This window comes from Gorilla gorilla, chromosome 1 (assembly GCF_029281585.2).
Source record: "Gorilla gorilla gorilla isolate KB3781 chromosome 1, NHGRI_mGorGor1-v2.1_pri, whole genome shotgun sequence".
In the NCBI taxonomy this organism is placed as follows: Eukaryota; Metazoa; Chordata; class Mammalia; order Primates; family Hominidae; genus Gorilla; species Gorilla gorilla.
This window is the reverse complement of record NC_073224.2, coordinates 129296192-129320478: the sequence shown is the minus strand read 5'-3', so window position 1 is coordinate 129320478 and position 24287 is coordinate 129296192. Positions and strand designations below refer to the sequence as shown.

Sequence of the window (24287 nt, the reverse complement as noted above, 5' to 3'; positions counted from 1 at the left end):
GGAGGACCCTACAGCTAACTGGCTTACTGCCTGGAGAGAATTTCAGGCACAGTGTAGGGGAGGGGCACCCAGGCAGAGTCCAGAGTTCTTCCTAAACTGAAGAGAGGAAGCTGATATATCGTCTGGGGAGGCCAAAGAGGTTCACAGGGCAGAAGATTAGAGAAGAAAGACTTACACAGAAAAAAAATGCTGGAGATCTGAGCAGGGGGCCTCCCCAGCCACCCCACCAAGTCTTCAGCTGAACACCCATCAGCACACGCATGTGAGGAAACTACCTGAGGCCAGGGAAATAATTACCTGAAAGGACAGCAGAGAACAATATTCAGACCTCACACAGGAACAGGAATAATTCCTGTTACCAGCAACCATAATAGGAAACCTCGTTATTTCAAAGAAATTGGGTAGAGTACTCAGAAACATTTACCTCTGTGGTAAAGAAAAATAACCCCAGACTTAACGCTGTGCCAGTCCCGCCTAAAAATGCTTAAAAGCAAGACCCAAAAGGATCAAACTGTTTCCAAGTAACCAGTGTTCCAGAACAAAGTTCAAGAATATTTAAAAGAACACAAAAATATCTAGCACCCAACAAGCTAAAACTCACAATATCCGACTGAAAAATCATCAGGTGGGTAGGTGCAGTAGCTTATGTCTATAATCCCAGCCCTTTGGGAGGCCGAGGTGGGAGGATCACTTGAGGCCAGGAGTTCAAAGCCAGCCTGGGCAATGTAGCAAGACCCCCATTTCCACAAAAACAATTTTAAAAAATCAGCTAGGCATGGTGGCACATGCTTGTAGCCCTCGCTACTTGGGAGGCTGAGGCAGGAGGATCTCTTGAGCCCAGGAGTTTGAGGCTACAGTGAGCTATGATCATACCACTGCACTCCAGCCTGAGCAACAGAGCAAGACCCTGTCTCTTAAAATAAATTTTTAAAAATAACCAGGCACGCAAAGAAGAAATCAGGACCCATAATGAAGAGAAAAATCAAACTGACTCAGAAATAACAAGATAATTAGTAGATAAGGACATTGCAACAGTTATAACTGTACTCCACAAGAAATTAGAGAATGGATTGAGAATGTTAAAGAAAAAAAAATTTTTTAAAGACTTAAAATTTTTTAAAGACGCAGTGGCTCATGCCTATAATCCCAGCATTTTGGGAGGCCAAGGTGGGCGGATCACTTGAGGTCAAGAGTTCAAGACCAGCCTGGCCAACATGGTAAAATCCCGTCTCTACTAAAAATACGAAAATTACTAAAATACTAAAAATTAGCCGAGTGTGGTGGTGGGCACCTGTAATCCCAGCTACTCAAGAGGCTGAGGGAGGAGAATCACTTGAATCCAGGAGGCAGAGGTTGCAGTGAGCAGAGATTGCACCATTGCACTACAGCTTGGGTGACAAGAAAACACCGTCTCAAAAAAAAAAAAAAGAAAGAAAAGAAAAAGACTTAAATTAGACTTGTAGAAATGAGTATTACAATGACTGAAATGAAAAGTACACTGGATAGGGTGCTGTGGCTCATGCCTGTAATCCCAGCACTTTGGGAGACTGAGGCGGGCAGATCACCTGAGTTCAGAAGTTTGAGACCAGCCTCACCAACATGGTGAAAACTTGTCTCTACTAAAAATACAAAAACTAGCCAGGCGTGGTGACATACACCTGTAGTCCCAGCTACTCAGAAGGCTGAGGCAAGAGAATCGCTTGAACCTGGGAGGTGGAGGCTGTATTGAGCCAAGATTGCACCACTGAACTCCACCTGAGTGACAGAGTGAGACTCCGTCTCAAAAACAAACAAACAAAAAAACAAACACTGGATAGGCTGAACAGGAGATTAGACACTGTAGAAGAGGTGAGTGTGAACCTGAAGCCATACCAACAGAAACTATCCAAAGTGAAACACAGAGATAAAAAAAGACAAAAAATGAACAGAGCTATCAATTCAGAAGATGTTCTACAATTTCTACAAATGTTCTTAAAGTTGTTCTACAGCTCAGCGATGGCTCTGTTCATTCTTTTTGAAGTAGAACAACTTCAAGCAGCTGATTATATATGCAATCAGGGCATCTAGAGGAGGCTGGGCTGGAGACAGAAAAAAAAGTTAAGATAAAATAGCCACTGTGGCTCACGCCTGTAATCCCAGCACTTTGGGAGGCCAAGGCAGGCGGATCACGAGGTCAGGAGATCAAGACCATCCCCGTCTCTACTAAAAATACAAAAAATTAGCCGGGCGAGGTGGCGGGCGCCTGTAGTACCAGCTACGCGGGAGGCTCAGGCAGGAGAATGGCGTGAACCCCAGGGGGCGGTGCCTGCAGTGAGCCGAGATCGCGCCACTGCACTCCAGCCTGGGCGACAGTGAGACTCCGTTTCAAAAAAAAAAAAAAAAAAAAGATATAATAGCCAAAATTTCCCCAAATGTGATGAAAATGATAAACCCAGAGATCCAAGAAGCTCAGAAACCCTAAGCTCAAGAAACACGATGAAAAATACACCAAAGCACATCATATCATAGTCAAATAATCTAAAATCAGCAATAGAGAAAAATCTTAAAAGCATCCACAAAAAAGATGACATTACATACAGAGAAACAAAGAATGATAGCCGACTCTTCCTACAATGCAAGCCAGACAGTGGAGTAACATATTTAAAGTACTGGCAAAAAAACAGTCAAGCTGTAATTCTATAGCAAGTGAAACTATTTTTCAAAAATGCAGGTTTCACAATGAGATACCATCTCATACTAGAAAGAATGACTATTACTAAAACATCACACACACACACAAAAAAACAGATACTGGTGAGGCTGTGGAGAAAAGGGAGTGTTTATACACTGTTGGAGGGAATGTTCAGCCCCTGTGAAAAGCGATTTGGAGATTTCTCAAAGAACTTAAAGGGCCGGGCGTGGTGGCTCACGCTTGTAATCCCAGCACTTTGGGAGGCCGAGGCGGGTGGATCACGAGGTCAGGAGATCGAGACCACAGTGAAACCCCGTCTCTACTAAAAATACAAAAAATTAGCCGGGCGTGGCGGCGGGCGCCTGTAGTCCCAGCTACTCGGAGAGGCTGAGGCAGGAGAATGGCATGAACCCGGGAGGTGGAGCTTGCAGTGAGCCGAGATCGCGCCACCGCATTCCAGCCTGGGCAACAGAGGGAGACTCCATCTCAAAAAAAAAAAAAAAAGAACTTAAAAGAGAACTGTGATCTGACCCAGCAATCCTGTTACTGGGTATATATCCAAAAGAAAACAAATCATTCTACCAAAAAGACACATGCACTATGTTAATTATAGCTCTATTTACAATAGCAAAGACATGGAATCAACCTAGGTGCCCATCAGCAGTGGATTGGATAAAGAAAATATGGTCTATATACACCATGTAATACTATGGAGCCATAAAATGAATGATATCATGTCCCTTGCAGCAACATGGATGCAGATGGAGGCCATTACCCTCAGTAAATTAACACAGAAACAGAAAACCAAATACCACATGCTCTCACTTATAATGGGAGGTAAACACTGGGTACTCATGGACATAAAGATGGCAACAACAGAAACGGGATTATTAGAGGAGGGACGCAGGTGAGTACTGGTAAACTAACTTTTGGGTACTATGTTCACTACCTGAGTGATGGGATCATTTGTATCCCAGCATCGCACAATATACCCAGGTAACAAACCTGCACATGTACCCCTAAATCTAAAAGTTGAAAAATGCAAGTTTCAAAAAGGAAAAGTTCTGTGTTTCTGCACTTGTCCATTGCTCCTCAGCATTCTATTGTGGGTGTTTCTTTTTGACAGCCACAGGGGACAGACTATACCAGTGAAAAAGATCTGAAAGACAGCCTAAGTCCCATCTTTCACTGTAAAACCAACCATTCTGGTTTGTAATTATCACAGCTCAAAGTGATCTCCTCTTCCTAAGCATTATCCTCACAGCATTCACGGACACTCCTGGTACTATAACTATTTATATTTATATATAAATGTAAACTATATGTACATGTAAACTATACATGTAGAACTATTTACATATTTGTCTTCCTCTCAAATTATGCTATAAATTCTTAATGGCAGATGCTATAATTTGGTATTACCCATCAGGCCTAGCACAAGGTCTTATATTTATTAGATGCTTCACAAACATCTCTGTAAAAGTCTATCACAAACTCCTGCTACTAACATTATTTCTTTTTCTTAGTATTTTTTTTAACTCATGATAGCTGTTTGTCCTGAACTAACATTATTGATCTGTATGTAATCTTCCTTCTAACACGGTTACTGCTGTCTCAGTAAATAATGGCTGAATAGCATTTATTCCTATGCTCTTCCAGCCAGCCAAGACACTGTTATACACTGGTATGTGTTCTTAGATGTTCACACATGATGGTGACCTTACTCCTCTCCTTCCCATTGTAGTTACCATTAACTTCACGTAGCTAAACATTGGTAAAGATGCCCTGAACACGTCGAAGTGTTTAGAGGCACTGAGCAGGGGTAGTCTATATAGAAGAGAAATTCAAATTTCAAGTGAAGAAATAAAGGTCTGACTACTGAGATTTAAGCAGAGTTTACAGAGTTGGGAGGCAGATATAAGCAAGAGCAAGGCAATGAGAGAAGGCAGCGGTGCAGGTAGAACACACAGGAAGATAATATGCAAGTATCTTGAAAATTTTCAAAGAACACCACAAATAAAATCTATTAATATCACCATCTAGTAAAATGCTGAGTATACAGTAAATGCTATTAAGACTTGTTTAAATAAAAAAAGAATTTCAGGCTGAGTATGGTGGTTCATGCCTGTAATCCCAGCACATTGGGAGGCTGAGGTGGGAGGTCACTTGAGTCCACGAGTTCAAGACCAGCCTGGGCAATATAGTGAGACCCCGCCCCCATCGCTACAAAAAATTTAAAAATCAGCCAGGCATGGTGGTACACACCTGTAGTTCTAGCTACTCAGGAAGCTGAGGTAGGAGGATCACTTGAGCCCAGGAATTCGAAGCTGCAGTAAGCTATGATCATGCCACTGCACTCTAGTCTGGAAAACAGAGAGAGACCCGGTCTATATTTAAAAGAATAATAATAAGAAGAATCTCAAGGTCAGAATAAACAAAGTTAAGGTTGAAATAGAAGGAAAATAAAAATAGTGAAAAGGAAATATATTTAAGAAGACACTTTAGAAATAGTACTCCTGCTTGAAAGACCCAAAGAAAGCTGAGAGAGGCCACTGGATCACTTAGACAGGAAAGGTGTCTGATGATACATAGGCCTGACAATAATGAGCCAATAAGTTATGGCTCAATTGCTGTAATCAAGGCAAAGTAAGAAGAATAAATGAAATATGAGCAGAGGATAAAGCTTTGTTGCTGGAAATAACTGAAAGGCGGAATAATCCCTATAGGAAGGGAAAACCCAAAACCTCTGACACAGTATTACCGAAGAATGTTTTATAATATCAAAATAATGAATCATATAAAAACATCTAGTACTATGTTAGAGAGTCCAGCCAACAGAAGGTAGAGTGAATGTTATCTATATATATATATAAAGATGTTACGTGTTAGTTGTATAAATGATAATTCAAATGGAGAGTGTGGGGAGAGGTGAAGCATGTTTTGTTTCTGGTAAACAATAACTGGAGGCCAGGCATGATGGCTCACACCACACCTGTAATCCCAGCATCTTGGGAGGCTGAGGCGGGTGGATCACCTGAGGTCAGGAGTTCAAGACCCGCCTGACCAATATGGTGAAACTCCGTCTCTACTAAAAATACAAAAATTAGCTGGGTGTGGTGGCACACACCTGTAGGCCCAGCTACTGAGGAGGCTGAGGCAGAAGAATTGCTTGAACCCAGGAAGCAGAGGTTGCAGTGAGCCGAGACTGCGCCACTGCACTCCAGCCTGGGTGACAAAGTGAAACTCCGTCTCAAAAAGAAAAAAAAAAAAAAATAGCTATGTTGCTCTAATGTAGCATGCCTAAGAGGCAGATTATTGGGGTGTCCAATCTTTTGGCTTCCCTGGGGCACACTGGCAGAAAAACTGTCTTGGGCCACACATAAAATACATTAACACTAACAATAGCTAATTAGCTAAAAAAAAAAAATCATACAAAACAATCTCATAATGTTTTAAGAAAGTTTACGAATTTGTATTGGGTTGCATTCAAAGCCACCCTGGGCCACATGTGGCCCACGGGCTGTGGGTTGGACAAGCTTCATTTGGCACAAAGAGAACACGATCTGGTCACTTCATATTGCTAAGGAGTCAGCTAAACGTATGATCTAGAAACAGGTCAAAATTAAGGAAAACTATGTAAATATGCTGTTTCTGTGCTTAACAGTCCAAAAGCCAGTACCCTGAGGAGCCCAGAGCAAATACGGTCATTCAGATGACCTAATCCTACCCTAGGATAGGAAGCACAGAAGCCAAGAAGTTTAAGAGTAGCTGGGTGAAATGTCAGCTTGATTCTACCAGCAGCAGATGAGCATGAAATTATTGCCACTTTTGGAAAAATTTATTAATCCCATGACAGAGTTACTGGCGCAGGAATAGACTAATCAATAGAGCAAAACAGATCCAGGAATGGATGAGGTTTCTTTTAGCACATGATAAAGCTAGCATTTCAAGTTAGTGGTATAAGAACACTGGAAAAACTGGCTATTTGGAAAAAAAATAAAATAAAAAGCTGAATTCCTAACTCCCTTCTTAAAATGCCTAAATAAATTCCATATAGGGCGAAGATTTAAATGTAAAAAAATTAAATTATAAAAATACTAGAAATGGCCAGGCACAGTGGCTCACCCCTGTAATCCTAGCATTTTGGGAGGCCCAGGTGGGTGGACTGCTTGAGCCCAGGAGTTTGAGACCAGCCTGGGCAACATAGTGAGACCCTGTCTCTACCAAAAAAGAAAACAAACAAAAAAACAATAGCCAGGTGTGGTGGCATAGCATGAGTTTGTGGTCCCAGCGACTCAGGAGGTTGAGGTGGGAGGGTTGCTTGAGCCTGGGAGTTCGAGGCTGTAGTGATCTGTGATGGCACCACTGTAATCCAGCCTGGGTGACAGAGTGGGACCCTGTGTCAAAAAATGATACTAGAAGTATAAGCGAATATTTTTATAACCTTGGAATGGGAAGACCTTTATAAAAATGGTACAAAAATCAGAACTCATACTTAAGGATTTACTCTGACTATGTAAAAAGTTTAAATTGCAAAACACCAAAGAGAAAGCTGAAAAAAACTGGAAAAAAATATTTGTAACATGACAAAGTATTAATATAGAAAGGGTTTCAATTAATATAAAATTATTTGTAACATGACAAAATATTAATATAGAAAGGGTTTTCAAGTCAGTAGGAAACAGGCCAAAACCTCAAACAGGTTTTTGGAAAATAGGGAAAGAACATGAGCACCCAATTCACAGAAGGACAAAGAAATGGCCAATAAACATTTGAAAAGCTATTTAATCTCTAAAACAAAAAAAACAGGCCGGTGTAGTGGCTCACACCTGTAATCCCAGGCTTTGGGAGGCCAAGGCGGGAGGATCACTTGAGCCCGGGAGTTTGAGACCAGCCTGGGCAACATGGCAAAACCCTGTCTCCACAAAAAAAAAAAAAAAAAAAAAAATTAGCCGGGTATGGTGGTGTGCACCTGTAGTCCCAGCTACTCAGGAGGCTGAGATGGGAGGGTGGTTTGAGCCCAGGAGGTAGAGGTTGTAGTGAGCCAAGAAAGAAAAAGAAAAATATGACATTTTTGCCTTTCAGACTGGCAAAGATTAAAAGACTTGACAAAATGTATCCAGTGAGGGCATAGGGACCAGAGCACCTTCTTCTACGGTGGTGGGTGGGAGTACATAAATTGCTGCAACTTTTCTGGAGAGCTATTTGGTGATGCAAATAAAAACTGAGAACGTCCGTATCATGTGCCTGAGCAAATCCTATTCTTAGGAATTTGTCATAAGGGGATAATCACACACCTTTATAAAAGATGTCATATGTTGGGGTGATTATTGCAGCTAACAACTATTGAACATTCCCCACATGTCATCTTCTGTGTTAGGTATCTTACACACATTATTATTTAATCCACATAACCCCATGAGATATTACTATACCTGTATATTATAAATGAAGAACTGGAGATTTGTTAAGTAAATTATGTTATGCCATACAACAATATATCAGGTGCTATTAAAAATGTTTCAAGAACAAGGAAAAAAAGAAGAAACGTTTAAAAAAATTTTAAAAACCCAAAACAAAAATGTTTCAGGTATTTACTGACATTGAAAGATACTCAGAGCATATTAGTAAAAAGCAGGCTACAAAACAGCATGTGACATCATATGTGCATATTTATGGTTACAATGTTATCAGGGGCCGGGCACAGTGGCTCACACCTATAATCCTAGTACTTTGGGAGGATGAGGCAGAACAATTGCTTAAGCTCAGGAGTTTGAGACCAGCCTGGGAAACACAGTGAGACTTTGCCTCCACAAAACCAACAATAACAACAACAATAAAAACTAGCCAGGCATGGTGGCAAGCACCTGTCGTCCCAGATACATTGTTTGAGCCCAGGAGGTCAAGGCTACAGTCAGCCATGATTGTGCCACTGCACTCTAGTCTGGATGACAGAGCAAGATTGTCCCTTAAAAAATTTTAAAAAAAAGGTATCTGGAAGGATACCCTTTAAAATATCAATAGCAACTGTCTTTAAGTGGTATTATAGAATTGATAGGGGTGCACTCTTCTTTATAGTTTTTCTAGAGTGCATAAATTACTCTCATCCCACCTCCAATTGGCAGAAATCATTTTAAAAATAAAACTATATAAGTAAGCTATTTTTACTTAAAAAAAAGAAAGGAAAGAAAAAGTATAAAGGAAAGGGTGATATAAAAAGTACACATAGACCATATCAGTTTATCTATTTTTTTTTTTTTGGGACAAAGTCTCACTCTGTTGCCCAGGCTGGAGTGCAATGGCATGATCTCAGCTCACTGCAACCTCCACCTTCTGGGTTCAAGCAAGTCTCCTGCCTCAGCCTTCCCAGTAGCTAAGATTACAGGTGCATGCCACCATGCCTGGCTCATTTTTGTATTTTTAGTAGAGACGGGGTTTTACCATGTTGGCCAGGATGGTTTCGAACTCCTGACCTCAAGTGATCTGCCTGTCTCAGCCTCCCAAAGTGCTGGGATTACAGGTGTGAACCACCACGCCTGGACGCATGTTAGTTTATTCTTATTTATATTACACTAGTTAACAGATATACCAGAAGGTTACAGGATAGGTCAAAGAGCCCCTGCTACACTGAGGCACAGGAACATAGGTGGTCTTGATGTAAGGTAGACCTCCTAATATCATTAATGACTGATAACACTAAACTTCCTTTTCAGAGTCATATTCAGAGCCTTTTGTCCATTACCTATTGAACAGTGATTTCTGGCATCCCAGATGGTACCAACAGCCATCTACTGCCCTCGGTAGGGGAGCTCTGGGAAGCAGAAGTAACTGGCTGGCATTTATAGTTGCCATCTGACTGTCAAATAGGTTTTCAGGAATTCATTATGTTAGAAAGCAGGGGACAGCTTGTACTACCTTCTCTAAAATGCATCCACCTTGAAAGCGGATGATATAAGACTCATCCAAGCATTTATTGCCTACCATCTTAAAGCAGGGGGCCCCCACACTTTAGAGTTCATGAATTAGCACAATGTTCATTTCTACGATCGTCTGAATACCCCCTAGGTTCTGTTCACAAGATTCTTCACGGAAACAACCATCTTCACATCTAATTAAACTAGAAACCAAATTAAATTACTGTTACTATAAGCTTGGAAAATTTAAAGTTGGTCCCAAGAGTCACTGTAGGTTGGAAAAAAATCCAGTCATGAGAAACTTATATCTTTAGTTACATACATGATCAAAAATAAAACACTGAAAAAACTAACACCTGCACTATTGCATGTGGGTCAGTTTTCCCAAGGCAAAGCCCAGCTTAAAAGCCACTTGCTGATGGCCTGACCCCATCAGGAGCAGCCTTTTTGACAAGCAAAGAAGGAAGTGAATTCAATGATGGCATTCTTCACATACCTGCCCTCTTTCAACAAATATGTCTGCATGCCTACCATGTGCTGTGATAATACATGCTCTGAGCTACTGAAGATTATAACCTATCAACAGGCATCTTATGTACAGAAATCTAAAAATAAAGGCTAAACATACTAGACTTTTAATCTACAGAAGTCAGCCTGTCACAATGAAAATAAAACTACAAAAGAACGTTAAGCCTAGCTCAGTAACTAACTGGTTGGGAAGGTAAGCACAAATCATCTTATCTGTTGGGAATCCATTTCCTCAGGGGTAAAACTGAGAATTACAAAGGCAAGGCATTGGTGATCCCATACAGACTGCAGATCTAGGATTAGGCTTCCAAACCCCAGTGAGGCCTAGAACACAACCTGAGTGATGCTTTTGCAGGCAGGAAGAAAATCCTAACAGAATATAGTTCTGTTAAATTAGGCACTGCTAGAATCATAAAACATGAGCCAGAAATAAGATCACAAATGTCCCAGTTCTCATGAAGTCTATTCTTGGAAATGAAAAAATTAACTACAAAATAATGTACAAGTTTCCAAATCTATTTAATTATTCAGAGTTTTCTGAGGGAGCATGATACAGAGGAGAGTACCAGGCTAATAATCAGTCAACCCAAATTTTATTTCCAGCTCTACAAAACGCTGCGTGAAATTGGGCAGCACAACCTGACATCATTACTGAAGTGCGGGAGCTAGAATGACAATCTTTCCAGTCTCTCTAAGCTTTAAAATTCTATGACTCATCAATAATTTAGCCACTCAGTTTGCTTTTCAACTGCTATGTATCTGGGTTTTTGTTGTTTTCGAGATCAGCTCCCTGCTCCACAATAAGCCAGTGTTCAAAGGAGAGGGGCAACAGCAACCTCCATGATTCAGATACCTCAGCAACCCGGATACTCACCGAAAAGAAGCAAGGAGACCTCTGATGTCACTATCATGCATTAAAAATCTGTGCATTTGACTTCTAAGAGAAATTTGCAGACCATCACTCTAATTCAATTTATTAAACTGGTTAGAATTGTCTCATATTAGAAATCTGCTTTCTCAGCATAGAGAGGAAGCAAATCAAATTTGAGGGTGATATATGTAGAGACAGACAGGGACAATAGCAAGAGGAAGAGGATATTACAAGAGGAATTACAAAGGGAATATCATTTCTGCAGCAAAAAAGCAAACAGGCAGACAATGGCATTAAATTTATAATCCAGGACATCTGAAATGGGAGAAGATAGCCCCACATATCTCAATAGCTCCTGTGGGTATTAAATGTCATACCACATTAAAATACTGTGAGTCATTGTCTTAGTCCATTTTCAGTTGCTATAAGAGAATATCCAAGACAGGGCAATTTATAAAGAAAAGACATTTATGTAGCTCACAGTTCTGGAGGCTGTGAAGTCCAAGAGTATGGCATAGGCATCTGCAGAGGATCATCCCATGGCAGAAAGTGGAAGCAAGCACAGGAGACACAGAAAAGAAATAAGACCAGGCCAGGCATGGTAGCTCACGCCTGTAATTGCAGCACTTTGGGAGGCCAAGGCAGGTGGATCACTTGAGGTCAGGAGTTTGAAACCAGCCTGGGCAACATGGTGAAACCCCATCTCTACTAAAAATACAAAAATTAGCCAGGTGTGGTGGCGTACACCTGTAATCCCAGCTACTTGGGAGGCAGAGGCACGAGAATCCCTTGAACCTGGGAGGCGGAGGTTGCAGTGAGCTGAGATCACAACACTGCACTCCAGCCTGGACAATAGAGTGAGATTCTGTCTCAACAACAACAACAACAACAACAACAACAACAACAACAAAAAGAAAAGAAATAGGACCAAACTCTCTCCCTATTATAATTAACCCACTCCTGGGATAAAGGCCTTAATCCATTCATGAGTTGGTGCCCTCATGATATACTACCTCTTAAAGACCCACCACTTAATACTGTTACATTGACGATTAAGTTCCTAAAACATGAATTTGGGGAGGCACATTCAAACCACAGCAGTCCTGGTATAGCATAATTTATTCTCTTCTTAGTGACCTAGGCTCATACTGTTGACCAAGAAGGCAGAGAAGTATATTAGAAAGATTTCCATTAAAAAAGCAAGCAAACAAAAAACCTTTGGCACTTTATAAAAGGGTAGGCTTAGTTTTTGAAAGTCACTTCCATGAAACAATTCATTTCTCAATAAATAGCTACATTTCATAATTTTTGCATTTAATTGTTATATCTTAGTTCATTTTAAAGAAAAGAAAGTGACAAAGAGATATGCTCCAGTTGCCAGCTGACTGAGCCGAGAGAACCATAAAGGCTTGCTGCTTATCCCTTGGGTGTGGGCGCTAACCCCTTCCCCCATTCCCTCTGCCACAACCACACTGGCCTTCTTCCAGATCCTGGAGTATGCCAAGCTCTTTCTAGACCCAGGCCTTATGAACATGTTGTTCTCTCTGCCTGAGATACTCTTCCTGGCAAAATTCTATTCAAGTATCAGTTTAAATAATTTCTCAGTGAATCTTTCCTAATGCCCCAGACTGAAAAAGACCTGTCAATTATTCCTGTGGTTACTATTTTCCTTCTTGGTAATTACTACATTTATAATTATATATCATTTAGTGCCATTTTCTCTATTGGTCCATAAAGTTCCATCGAGGCAGAGGTCTGGTGTTCTACACCAGTTCCCAGGACCTGATAAGTGCCTCATGTGTATAGGTGCTTGACAAACAACTGCTGAATTAAAGAAAAACAATAATATTTAACCTTTACTAAGCACTTATTATATTAGTATTATATATTAAGGTACTCACTGTTAATTTATAAAGAAAGCAGCAGGCTCAGAGGCGTTAAGTAATTTGCTCAAAGTCAAAAAGTTGGTAAGTGGCAGAGCAAGGTTTCAATCTCATGTCTGTCTGACTCCAGACTACACATTTCATGACTACTCTTTCTTCAGCATTGTGGGAGGCAAAAGTGATGAAGGACTCATAGTACAAGCTGGGCCCTACCTTTAAGGAGTTTATCATTTAGGGAGTAAAACTTCTATAAATGAAACTGAACACAAGACAGAAGTGTTGTATTACATGGCACAGTCCAAAATTATAGAAGAGAACAGGAAAAACTAACAAGGGCTAGAAGGGCATTCAGACAGGAAGAAACCCATGAAAACAAAGATGGAGAAGCAACAGACCATATGGGGAGCTGAAGGGACTGGTTAGAAGGTCCCTTTAACTGGAACAGAGGGTTAATATAGGCCAGGAAGTGGTGAAATAGTAGGTTAAATAAATATGCACATAGGCCAGGTGTGGTGGCTCACACCTATACTCCTAGCACTTTGGGAGGCCCAGGCAGAAGGATCACTTGAGCCCGGGAATCCCAGACCAGCCTAGGCAGCATAGTAAGACCTGATCCCTAATTTTAAATAATTGTTAAAAGTTTAAAAAAGCAATATGCACATAATAAAAAATAATTCCATCAACATTCTGGTCCGCTATTCTTTCAAGCAAAGTTCCTAAGAAGTACCTATCACATTTCACTAATATTTCTTGAAACTTCACAGAGATCAGTAGAGTGCAAAGCTAACAGCAGCTGCTCAGTTAAAGAAAGGGGTGAAATATGCAAGGTGCTATTTCAGAGCTATCAATTTAAACCAGAGTCATTAACTCTTAACAAATTAAAGCTTAACGAAGGGGAAGAAAAATTGTTATTAAATTATAGTCTTTAAAAAATAATTTGGTCAGGTGCAGTGGCTCATGCCTGTAATCCCAGCACTTTGGGAGGGTGAGGCAGGCAGATCACCTGAGGTCAGGAGTTCAAGACCAGCCTGGCCAACATGGTGAAACCCCATCTCTACTAAAAATACAAAAATTAGCCAGGTGTGGTGGTGCACATCTGCAGTCCCAGCTACTTTGGAGGCTGAGGCAGGAGGATCACTTGAACCCAGGAGGCAGAGGTTGCAGTGAGCTGAAATCATGCCACTGTACTCCATCCAGCCAGGACAACAGTGAGACTCAGTCTCAAAAAATAAATAAATAAAAATAAATAACTTTAAGTTATTTCAACCTATTTACTAGCCAGGCACAGGGATATGTGCCTGTAGTCCTAGCTACTGCAGAGGCTGAGGCAGGAGGATCACTTGAGCCCAGGAATTCAAGGTTACAACAAACCATGATTACACCCCTGCACTCCAGTCTGGGTGACACAGTAAAGACCATGTCTCTTAAATTTTTAAATTTTGTTTAAAATTTAAAATTTTGTTTTAAAACAAAACAAAAACTATTTAACCACATATGCTTGAAGCTATTATAACCAGATGACCAGGTATCTGATTACTGTTTTCTGATTATTAATCTGATTATTTTCTTCTCTATCTCCCATAGCTTCAAGAAAGGCATTTTGGGCTGGGCGCGGTGGCTCACGCCTGCAATCCCAACACTTTGGGGCCGAGGTGGGTGGATCACGAGGTCAGGAGTTTAAGACCAGCCTGGCCAAGATGGTGAAACCCCATCTCTACTAAAAATACAAAAATTAGCCGGGTGTGGTGGCGGGCACCTGTAATCCCAGCTACTTGGGGGGCTGAGGCAGAGAACTGCTTGAGCCCCGGAGGCGGAGGTTGCAGTGAGCCGAGATAGTGCCACTGCACTCCAGCCTGGGCAACAGAGCGAGACCCTGTCTCAAAAAAAAAAAGAAAAAGAAACAAAGGCATTTTGAATAGATGATCTCTGCCTAAACCTATCTCCCACCCTCCTCTTTTTTCATCCTGAGTCCAGTGATACAAGCAGTACATTTTTTTTTCCTTTTAGATATGGGACCTCACTATGTTGCCCAGGCTGGCGTACAGTGGTTATTCACAGATGCAATCATAGTGTCCTATAGCTTTGAACTCCTGGGCTCAAGCTATCCTCCTGCCTCAGCCTTCCAAATAGCTGGAACTCTAGATGTGCACCACTACCTACCCCTAATAAATTTTTTTGTATTTTTGGAAGACAGTATCTCGCTCTGTTGCCCAGGCTGGAATGCAGTGGCGCAATCATAGCTCACGACAGCCTCAAAACTCCTGGGCTCAAGTGATCCCCTCACCTCAGACTCTTGTGTGGCTAGGGCTACCGGCATATGCTACCATACCAGGCTAATTAAAAAAAAATTTTTATACAGATGGGGTCTCACTATATTGCCCAGGCTGGTTTCAAACTCATGGGCTCAAGTGATTCTCTTGCCTCAGACTCCAAAAATCTTGGGATTATAGGTGTGAGTCACCCTGCTTAGCCAGGGCTAATATGTCTTAATCCAGATGCAGTTCTTGTGAGTACCTATAATAATTCTCTAGAAATATTAGAGATATGAAAAAAATTAAGCACACGTACAAATATTTAAGCATCTAACTGGTAATGTGTCAGAAGCTTTGTAGTGAAAATCATTACAAGAAATCCTCAACAAAAGAATATACACTAAATCCTGTACTATCTTCACAATGACCCTAAGAGGTAGTATTAGTACTCCCATTTCATAGATGAAAAATCTAAGATTCAGAGAGGTTAATTTGTCCATGGTCACCACTGAAGTTTGAATCCAGATCTAATACCTGAGATCCTGTTCTCCCAAACTACTGCCTCAAACCATCATCAATTATATTAACAAAAGTTTGACATAATCACAAAGGCTTAAAAAAAGAAGAAAACCACTACATAGACGTCTTACATTTCTGCCAATCTTGACTCACTTTAATTCTTGCCACCCCAACCCAAGCCTGTCATCCAACTCTGCCAAGTGATAAACCAAACGCATTTATGCCTCATCCGTGTCTGCTTTAATACACATGCTCCTCAGGGTTTGGCTCAAGGGCTTTATCTATCAGGATCACCTGGCTGACAAGCAGGCCCTGTGGGGGCTGTGACACATCAGCAGGTTTATTAAGGAATTATACAAATCATACTCATACGGTACTTCAAGGTTTCAAAATATTTTCACATATATCTTCCCTTCGAAACTTCATGATAATCCTCCATTTTATGTGACGGGAAACTGAGGCCTAGAAAGGCTAGTTGAGCTCTGTTGAGGGTACTATGACCTTGAGAAAAAGAGTAGAATTCACAACTATATTACTTATAACTGGGATCTCATAACTTTGCCTTATCCCTAAAGCAAATGCATTGATTTCAACACTCCTATGAAACACTTCCAAATGCAGCACCATGTTGGGACATCTGTGTTCTACTCCCAGCTCTTGGCCAGTAAGCAAGTCAGCCAGCCGCATCAGCAAAAGGGCTCTGACCAGCTAATCGGCCCAATAATCCATGATTCAAACCATTAAGCACATTATCAGCAAGAGTTCAACCTTATCCTTGTTCACAAATGTTCAGAAAAATCTGTTCATAGGCATCACTGTCTTACAGCTCCTGGCTTCCTCATGCCTTGGCTCACATTCTTCTTCAACCAGGTCCAGAAGTTTAGGAGTGCTTTTTGGAAACGTTAGCACTTCAATTATAAAGGATGGTCTGCCTCACCTTCTGTTCTGCTTTCCTCTGGAACCTTCACATCCAAGACCAAAGCAATGGCCGGCCTCTGAAAGGGGAACTCTTCTTGGCTCCCCATTTCTACCTCTGGTTCCTCCAGCTCTAGCCTCATGTCTAGCACTATCTGTTAAAACTCTTTCACAAGTAAGTCCTTTTGCCAAACTCACTACCCACGCCCCTCCTCTCTTTCCATCCCCCACAAAAGAGCTATTTTTTTTTTAACTTCCCTATATGTTTTCCTGGAAACCTTAGTCATACTCCCCATCAACTACCTCACCCTAAAATAAAGTTTCTGTTGACCATCCCTTGAACATATCTTGGATTTTCCTACTTCCTTCGTGCCGTTACAGATCTCCCTAAAAATCACCTCCACTTTGATTCTCTCTTCAGCCAGAGGGCTTTCCCAGAACACTGCACTGCAGTGGTCAAGCCTTCTTCCAAACTCCCAGTGAAACATCTCTGAACACCTAAATCCTTAAGATAGCCCCAGTGCTTTGCTTTGTTTATGCACAGGTCTGGACTCCACTCAGTACATGGCAGGCAGCACAGTAAGTGTCTAAATGAATGACATCTATATAGTACTTTACCTTTAACAAAACACGTTGATAAAACTTCTCATTTGACCCTCCAAACAATCCTAAGAGCTGCTGCTCTAGTTTAAAAAACAACTGTAAAGACCACTGAAGTTAAGTGATTTTCCATAGTCACACAGCTATGAAGCAGCAGAGCCAGGACCCAAATCTGGGTATTGAGACATCTCTTTGAGATTTTGTATACAACATATTTATGTTTTGAATCCTTTGTGACAAATAGCAAATACTAGATAAAAATGATTTGAACTAACTTGTCTGGGAATTATTGAAGTTAATACAAATTTTCCTTCCCAGTTCAATTTCTCCTGGTCCTTCAGAGCAATTGTACTGTGGAACCAGACTTGCAAACTGGCTTCAGTACAATATTAGAAAGTGTGTGTGTGTGTGTGTGTGTGTGTGTGTGTGTGTGTGTGCGTGTGTTTTAGGACATACAGGAAGACTAAAATGCTTATCCAAAGCAAACATAAGACGGATAGTATTCATAAGCCAGAGAAGGAACATACATACGTTTTCTTCTGATAAAAATAAATCAAGCCAATTAATCACATATAAGTTTCTACATGTGAATATATTTATGGTAAGCTGACCATCTATTTTCAAACACACAGGCAGCCAGGATGATGAAAAAAAGCCCCAGTTTTGGCAGAGTACTATCGGAAAGGGAAAAAGAAAAATGAATTTACTGCTATCTGTTGGGTTTGCTTTTGGACTATTCAAGCTAGTAGCTTTTATTAGCATTAGATTTTTCAGCCAACAAGGAACAAACGGTAAAATATTACCCCCAAAATAAAAGAGAAATATGTCTTTCATAACTACATGAAAAAAAGTACTCCTGCTATCTTTAAGAACACGCATATTTCACTGAAGCAAGTTCTGGAGGTGGTAGTAAAACACCCCTAAATGTGAAATCCATGCCATGTTCAAGTTTGACTGGGAAGTCAAACAGCCACAGTTTGCTTCTAAATTTGGAATCAGCCAGGAAAACATTTGTGATCACAACCTCTGGCCTCTCCCACATGAATCATAGAATTTTTGAAAGAAATTTTAAAGCTAGTCCAAAACTTCTTGTGCTGTAGATGAGGAATCGAGGGCCAGAGACTAAAACACAAAACAGAAAATAAGTTACAAATTCACAGAAAACTTCCTCGGCAAAACACGACAGGTTCTGAATGGAAGAATTTTGTTTTTACTGTGGTTTCCTGAGATTGAGATTGGGGATAGAGAAGGAAAAACAGCCTCCATCTTTCACCTAAAAATTTTCATAGGTATGAGGAATCTGTCATGAACATTCATTCAACCAAACTATCTCAAAACAACATATTACTAACCCAACTTTGACTGCAGTCACCATTGAAACAAGAACAAAAAAGCTGCCTAGAACTGACTGAAATTGATCAGCTTGTTCTTCAAGCCCCATTAATCCTCAAATCCACCTGCATACAAATCACTGAGACCACATAGTGGGAAGAACAAGTTTTCACCAAGTTTTTAAAAATAGAAGTAAAAGATGCAATAAAAACACTGATGACAAAAGGAGAGAAAGGGAACTGAAACTTGTAGAAATCTACAAATGCAGTATCTAGTTCATAATATTGTCAGAGCCATTGCCACAGTTTTGTTGTTTCTAGAAAAGCTGTATTTTAAATTACACGTCAAATGTGATGGCTTTGTCTGCCTTAATATTAGCTCCTAATTATATAAAATATCTGAGCCTCATTTCTGCAGCCTCAAAACATAGTTCACTTTCTGTAAAAAAAATTGAGGGGTAGGATTAGGTAGGAAGGAGGGAGAAGAACAAACGTTACTCCCCCGTTCTGACCATTACAACTTGGTGCTAAGCACTGCCCAGCATGTGATGGTCACACAAGGGTAACAGGCCAACTGGGACAAAGTTGGGGAACGCAGACTCTGCAGTCACCCACTGAGAACCCAATGCCTGTTGACAAGAGTTGACTGGAAACTGGCAGAGTGCAGAAGAAACTGCTAATAGTATCTGTGACCCTGACATGAAAGATCTGATCAAAACAGCAGGATAGAAAGCCTATTATTGTTGTTAATAATCACAAAAAGAAAATAGCCATTAGAAATTGAACAGAACATAAGCCTTCTTCCAATTATTTCCACAAGCAGACATGAGACTCAGATTTCTAATTAAAAATCACTGTGCACAGAGCCAAATATTTGAGTCAGCAGAGAACTTACCTAATTGTTAACACTGCATTCCCTTGGAGCCATCTGTCATACCTGGCTAGCTTTCTACTCTCATCCCAAACAAACTTCAGATGAAGACTAACCTTTCCCCAGATAAATTACACTTCATCAAATCTGCTGATACTTCTTACTGAAATATCCAATGCATAAGTCATTTTAACATCCCTCTAGGGGCTAAAGGTCTGACTATACATTGCATGAGAGAGGACTCTTCGTGAGGGTTTCGCTCACTCTGCTCAACCAGGACCAAGAAGGAGATCCTACAGAGCTCCTACTCCTTGATCCAAAGCTGAATGGAAGAAACAGAACTCAAGAGAATATTAAATAAGCTAGACGGCTGGGGGTGCTAGGGAAGGTAGGATGTAGAGAGGCCAAGTATTGGAAGAAATGAGGCAGTTAGGAAGTTCCGGGGCATTAAAGGACTGACCTTCAGACTTCCGGGTGTTACAAAGGTCTGGCGATCCACAACAGGCCGAGGGCTTCAGCGGCAGCTCCCTGAAGCCTCTGACAGGCACACTCAGTCCTGTCAGCTTGGACTCAACCCTGCCAGCGCCAGCAAACAAACACACGCATTCTTCCCAGAGCTGACACCCCACATACAACACGGCCTCTCTACAGGGCCTGTTTATTTAAGGAACCAGATGCTTTAAAGTTGGAGTAGAAGTTGGGAAGTTATGTTTAAAGAAGTAGTTAGTGACAGGAGCAGAGGGAGGACAGAAAATAAGCAACAGTTCCTGGCTTTATTCATCATAAGTTTAAAAAGTTTTAAGGAAATTGTCAAATGGTCTGTACACAGGAATGAGAAGTAAGGAAATTATGTCAGCCACCACCACAACTCTGGCCAAGGCATTTCATCTGTTCCTTTAAGACAGTTTCATGCCTACCCTCAAAGCGGTGCTTACAGCAGAAATGTTTTGAAGCAATCCAACTTAGCAACCAACAATAAAGTCTTCTAGGCCTGCTCAATTTCACGCATGTACAAAGGTTATACATGTCATGAATACTCCAAGCAGCTGAAGGAAAGAATCAGTTAAAAATGTGGCATGAAAACAGTTTTGAGTTCCAGGCAAAAGGAAGATTATTGAGTCTAAGAAGAGAGCATTTATAAATGATAGCTAATTGCTGAGTGCTAATTATGTGCCAGACATTCTTCTAATGAGTTATTACATATGTATAGATTATACAACACAATGTGATATGCGTAATACATACTATAACTCATTACAAATACAATATTACATATGCATATATTAATATTATGTAATACAAATATATATTTATACAATATACATATACGTATATATTATGTATATATAATTTAACACACACTCATTTAATTCTCACAACCACCCTACAAATTAAGTGCTCTTATCTTCACTTTACAGATTAGGAACTGAGACACAGAAAACTTAAGTAACTCACCCAGGATCACACAGTGACATGGCCAGGGTTCAAATGCAGACAGTCCAGATAAGGCAGTGCTATACCACCTTACCATGGTAAGTCAAACCCTTAGAACAAAATTAGGGAGCATAATTTTTGGAAAGTTATAACTATTTATCTTTCTCCTTCGTTTTCTTGTCATCCCTTTTGTTTTTTTTTTAGTAATAGCCAGTATTTTTTATTTCCACTTTCCCATGAGTCTATTATAGCTAACTTGTAATACTATAACTAGAAAGGAAAATGTTTTCCTCTCCTGCCTCAACTCCTAAAATAAAGCACTTAATCATTAGGACTTCTATGTGAAAAAATATATGCTGTGTGTAATAAACCCAATGCACTTTAAATATATTTTAAATTAATAGATTGAAAAGAAATGATATGAGAAAAAAAACCTTAGAGAGAAAAAGGGAGGCTTGGGCAAAGAGAAAAACCTGCTGGATTTCATGGACAGAGAAGCCTGAGTGGTCATCAGGACACCGGTCTCCTTAAACCATAATATAAACGCACTATCATGCTTTAGCTTTACCGTGCTTTCTTGAGAAGACAGGTTAAATGCTAATATATCCTCATAAGCCACAGACACAGGTCTAGTAGTTTGCTATAACCTTCTGAGGCTTTTCATTCTCCAGTCTGAATGATCTTTTCTTTGTATCTTGGCACCCCAGCATCTAGCACACAGATCTAGGCATTTGGAGGGCATTCACATACATTGATGATGTGAATTAATGTGGCTTGAAATGAAACAGGACCAAGTTAAAAGAAATAAGAGAACCATGAACTTTTGCTTTTTCTTGGGACTCGAATCCTGTCATGTTATGTAGGAAAAATGATTCTACATGTACCTTCCTTCCCCAGTTGTACAAAGTACAATATCTCTGATAAAAAGTTGTTCTGTCATGCTGATGCTTTTATTTCACACTGTTTTATAAACGGTCCAAAAACACTAGATCTCTTCAATACAGTTCAGGATTTTTTATGACTTCTAAAACCAAATAAATAAACAGAAGAACAGGCTACTACATAACAATTCTTGGTTAAGAAGTACTACTTAACCATTTTTAAGGTAAAGGATATTAAACAAAGGCTCCACTTTTTTTTTTTTTTAACCAGATACAGAAAGGATGAGATCTCTGAAGAAGAGACCACGGATGACTAACAAACGCAAAAACTTTTTTTTTTTTTTTTTTTTTTTTTTTTGAGATAGAGTCTCACTCTGTCACCCAGGCTGGAGTACAACAGTGCGATCTCGGCTCGCTGCAACCTCTGCCTCCTGGGTTCAAGTGATCGTCATGCCTCAGCCTCCAGAATAACTGGAATTACAGGCGCATGCCACCGCGTCTGGCTAACTTTTGTATTTTTAGTAGAGACAGGGTTTCACCATGTTGGCCAGGCTAGTCTCGAACTTCTGACCTCAAGTGATCCACCTGCCTTGGCCTCCCACATCGATAAGATTACAGGCGTGAGCCACCGTGCCCAGCCAAAATAGCTATTTTAAATAAGGTCACTGAAAAAAACACTGGGAGAGAAAAACTAAAAAAAAATTATTGCAAACAGCTAAATGAAAGAAATAGAAGAAAATTTCTTTACATGTGGACTTCAAAGAATGAGTGGTTTTAGGTCTACTCTTCCACAGATTTGGCCTTAGAACCCCTGAGCCAGTTTTTTCAACCTCTTTCTTTGGAATCAATATATTACAAATGACACATCAATTCAAACTAACCAGGAAGACTCTGACTCAAGGAATAAATCCAGGCAGGGCATAGTGGCTCACGCCTCTAATCTCAGCACTGTGGCAGGCTAAGGTGGGCGGAGCACTTGAGCCCAGGAGTTCAAGACCAGCCTGGGGAACATGGCAAAACCCTGTTTCTTAAAAAAAGAAAGAAAGAAAGAAAAGAACAATTAGCTGGGTGCATGTACCAGTAGTCCTGGCTACTTGGGAGGCTGAGGTGAGAGGATCACTTGAGCCCCGGAGGTCAGGGCTGCAGTGAGCTGTGATCACACCACTGCATTCCAGCCTGGGCAACAGAGTGAGACCCTTTCTCAAAAAAAAAAATAGTAATTATACAAAAATTAGCTAGGCATAGTGGTGCACACCTGTAGTCCCAGCTACTCAGGAGGCTGAGGTAAGACTCTATCTCACAAAAAAAGAGAAAAAGAAAAACAGGAGTAAATCTAAATCCAGGAGTAGCAGCAGACCTAAAGTTAGGTCAACCAGCGAGAGAAGAATTTGAAATATGGAGTAAGAATGCTGTGTCCAGCTAGCTCAAGGAAGGAAGTGGTCCGGTATAAATTAAGCATTAGTGTTGTAAAGCCTTTCTCAATCCCCCACTGTGAGAAGGAAGTCTATTCAATTTTTTTTTCTCATCAAGTAGGAAGACTTCCCAGTACTCATTCTACCTAACCTGTCCCACCCTCCAGCACTAGCTTGGCTACCCTTTACACAGCTGCTGCTCGGGATGCACTAAGCACAATTATTCCTGAATATTTGTGTCTTGCGTCCTCAGATCAGAGAATTCTATTACAGGTAACAAGTATGGTCCAGATAACCAGGCAGTCCAAAGAGAGACTGAGGCTTGGCTGACGCTGAAAAACGGTTACAGAAGGACAAGTGCTGGCACAGAGACTTGGCCACCCATCTCTGCCCCCAAGTGCAATTCATTTTCTTTGAAAGAGGAAAACAGGCAAGGGAGAAAATATATAGAATTGAAAATACATTATGCAAATGTGGCTAGCAAGGATTAAATTGTTAATTTGAGAGAAATAGGAGAAAGATGCCCAAGTTGTGCTGAAGCAAGGAACCAGGACTTTCTTAATAATTAGTTTTGTCAGTCCAGTAGTGTGCAAAGGTTGAGCTGCTTGTCCCCAGGGACAGAAATCCCATAATTTTGAAAGTCTTTTGACCAAGAGTTGGCTCAAAGCAGAATATGTGCAATGCGTTTCTTAACTATTGAAAATCTTGTCACCACGGGATATAGACATGCTAGTCAGACTTCCGTACCATGACAGAAGGTCAAATCTGAAGCAGTAAAAGAGATCACATAAATATTGCCAGCTCATTTCCAAGCTAGTCCCCTTAACTATTAAAACACGGTGACCAGATCGCTGCTTCGGGCCTCCTGAACTCCCGCCTCTCCCACCCGGAAAGTACTGACCCAGAGAGGACACACCTTTGCTTCTGCGCAGCCCAACTTCTGCAAGCGCTCAAGAGTTAATTACTCCCTCACCTTCCTGGGGCCTAACAGCGTTACTGGGTCCTGATTATTTATATAGACGAAAAACGATGTTCAAGAGATTTTGACAACTTAAAAAAAAAAAAAAGAATGCGGTGGAAGTCTAAGATTGCCTCCCCTGTGACAAAACACAGCCCCGCCGGCCGCCCGGGCCCGACTCCGCCCGCCCGCCCGCCGCAGTTTCGGGGCTGCGGCCCGGGGGACGCGGGCGCGGCGGGGCTGGGGT

At 40.8% G+C, this 24287-nt stretch overlaps 2 protein-coding genes across 2 annotated transcripts in view; one reads left to right on the top strand and one right to left on the bottom strand.

The window, feature by feature from the left end:
* Positions 1-24287, top strand: part of GSTM2 (glutathione S-transferase mu 2) — a 1178915-nt gene that overhangs the window by 1093168 nt on the left and 61460 nt on the right. The window lies entirely within an intron of this gene.
* The window catches only part of LOC129525208 (sortilin-like), a 55772-nt gene that overhangs the window by 31019 nt on the left and 466 nt on the right, over positions 1-24287 (bottom strand). The window lies entirely within an intron of this gene.